Source organism: Girardinichthys multiradiatus, chromosome 2, assembly GCF_021462225.1.
Source record: "Girardinichthys multiradiatus isolate DD_20200921_A chromosome 2, DD_fGirMul_XY1, whole genome shotgun sequence".
Classification (NCBI taxonomy): domain Eukaryota; kingdom Metazoa; phylum Chordata; class Actinopteri; order Cyprinodontiformes; family Goodeidae; genus Girardinichthys; species Girardinichthys multiradiatus.
The window spans coordinates 5881325-5883839 of record NC_061795.1 but is presented as its reverse complement, the minus strand read 5'-3'; positions in this window follow the sequence as shown (position 1 = coordinate 5883839).

The window sequence follows — 2515 nt, the reverse complement described above, 5'->3', positions numbered from 1 at the left end:
CCGGAAAATGCCGAAAGAATACGAGTTGACCCGATGGGACACTGGCCAATAATGACGATTTTCTATGCGCATTTCCTTCAGCAATAACGGAACTCATTAAACTTGATTTTTGACCATTTTTAGCTTAAACATGAAACCACAACGATTTAAGGTCTACTCTAAGCTGAAGTTCGGCACCACTAAAGGAAGTAAATAAATAAATACACGTTTCGACTGATTTATTTTAGGGTTCTATATATACAGGGGTTGGACAATGAAACTGAAACACCTGTCATTTTAGTGTGGGAGGTTTCATGGCTAAATTGGACCAGCCTGGTAGCCAGTCTTCATTGATTGCACATTGCACCAGTAAGAGCAGAGTGTGAAGGTTCAATTAGCAGGGTAAGAGCACAGTTTTGCTCAAAATATTGAAATGCACACAACATTATGGGTGACATACCAGAGTTCAAAAGAGGACAAATTGTTGGTGCACGTCTTGCTGGCACATCTGAGACCAAGACAGCAAGTCTTTGTGATGTATCAAGAGCCACGGTATCCAGGGTAATGTCAGCATACCACCAAGAAGGACGGACCACATCCAACAGGATTAACTGTGGACGCAAGAGGAAGCTGTCTGAAAGGGATGTTCGGGTGCTAACCTGGATTGTATCCAAAAAACATAAAACCACGGCTGCCCAAATCATGGCAGAATTAAATGTGCACCTCAACTCTCCTGTTTCCACCAGAACTGTCTGTCGGGAGCTCCACAGGGTCAATATACAGGTCCTTCTCAAAAAATTAGCATATTGTGATAAAGTTAATTATTTTCCATAATGTCATGATGAAAATTTAACATTCATATATTTTAGATTCATTGCACACTAACTGAAATATTTCAGGTCTTTTATTGTCTTAATATGGATGATTTTGGCATACAGCTCATGAAAACCCAAAATTCCTATCTCACAAAATTAGCATATCATTAAAAGGGTCTCTAAACGAGCTATGAACCTAATCATCTGAATCAACGAGTTAACTCTAAACACCTGCAAAAGATTCCTGAGGCCTTTAAAACTCCCAGCCTGGTTCATCACTCAAAACCCCAATCATGGGTAAGACTGCCGACCTGACTGCTGTCCAGAAGGCCACTATCGACACCCTCAAGCAAGAGGGTAAGACACAGAAAGAAATTTCTGAATGAATAGGCTGTTCCCAGAGTGCTGTATCAAGGCACTTCAGTGGGAAGTCTGTGGGAAGGAAAAAGTGTGGCAGAAAACGCTGCACAACGAGAAGAGGTGACCGGACCCTGAGGAAGATTGTGGAGAAGGGCCGATTCCAGACCTTGGGGGACCTGCGGAAGCAGTGGACCGAGTCCGGAGTAGAAACATCCAGAGCCACCGTGCACAGGCGTGTGCAGGAAATGGGCTACAGGTGCCGCATTCCCCAGGTCAAGCCACTTTTGAACCAGAAACAGCGGCAGAAGCGCCTGACCTGGGCTACAGAGAAGCAGCACTGGACTGTGGCTCAGTGGTCCAAAGTACTTTTTTCGGATGAAAGCAAATTCTGCATGTCATTCGGAAATCAAGGTGCCAAAGTCTGGAGGAAGACTGGGGAGAAGGAAATGCCAGAAGTCCAGTGTCAAGTACCCACAGTCAGCGATGGTCTGGGGTGCCGTGTCAGCTGCTGGTGTTGGTCCACTGTGTTTTATCAAGGGCAGGGTCAATGCAGCTAGCTATCAGGAGATTTTGGAGCACTTCATGCTTCCATCTGCTGAAAAGCTTTATGGAGATGAAGATTTCATTTTTCAGCACGACCTGGCACCTGCTCACAGTGCCAAAACCACTGGTAAATGGTTTACTGACCGTGGTATCACTGTGCTCAATTGGCCTGCCAACTCTCCTGACCTGAACCCCATAGAGAATCTGTGGGATATTGTGAAGAGAACGTTGAGAGACTCAAGACCCAACACTCTGGGTTGGGATAGCTAAAGGCCGCTATCGAAGCATCCTGGGCCTCCATAAGACCTCAGCAGTGCCACAGGCTGATTGCCTCCATGCCACGCCGCATTGAAGCAGTCATTTCTGCAAAAGGATTCCCAACCAAGTATTGAGTGCATAACTGTACATGATTATTTGAAGGTTGACGTTTTTTGTATTAAAAACACTTTTCTTTTATTAGTCGGATGAAATATGCTAATTTTGTGAGATAGGAATTTTGGGTTTTCATGAGCTGTATGCCAAAATCATCTGTATTAAGACAATAAAAGACCTGAAATATTTCAGTTAGTGTGCAATGAATCTAAAATATATGAATATTAAATTTTCATCATTACATTATAGAAAATAATGAACTTCATCACAATATGCAAATTTTTTGAGAAGGACCTGTACACGGCCGGGCTGCAATAGCCACACCTTTGGTCACTCATGCCAAGGCCAAACGTCGGTTTCAATGGTGCAAGGAGCGCAAATCTTGGGCTGTGGACAATGTGAAACATGTATTGTTCTCTGATGAGTCCACCTTTACTGTTTTCCCC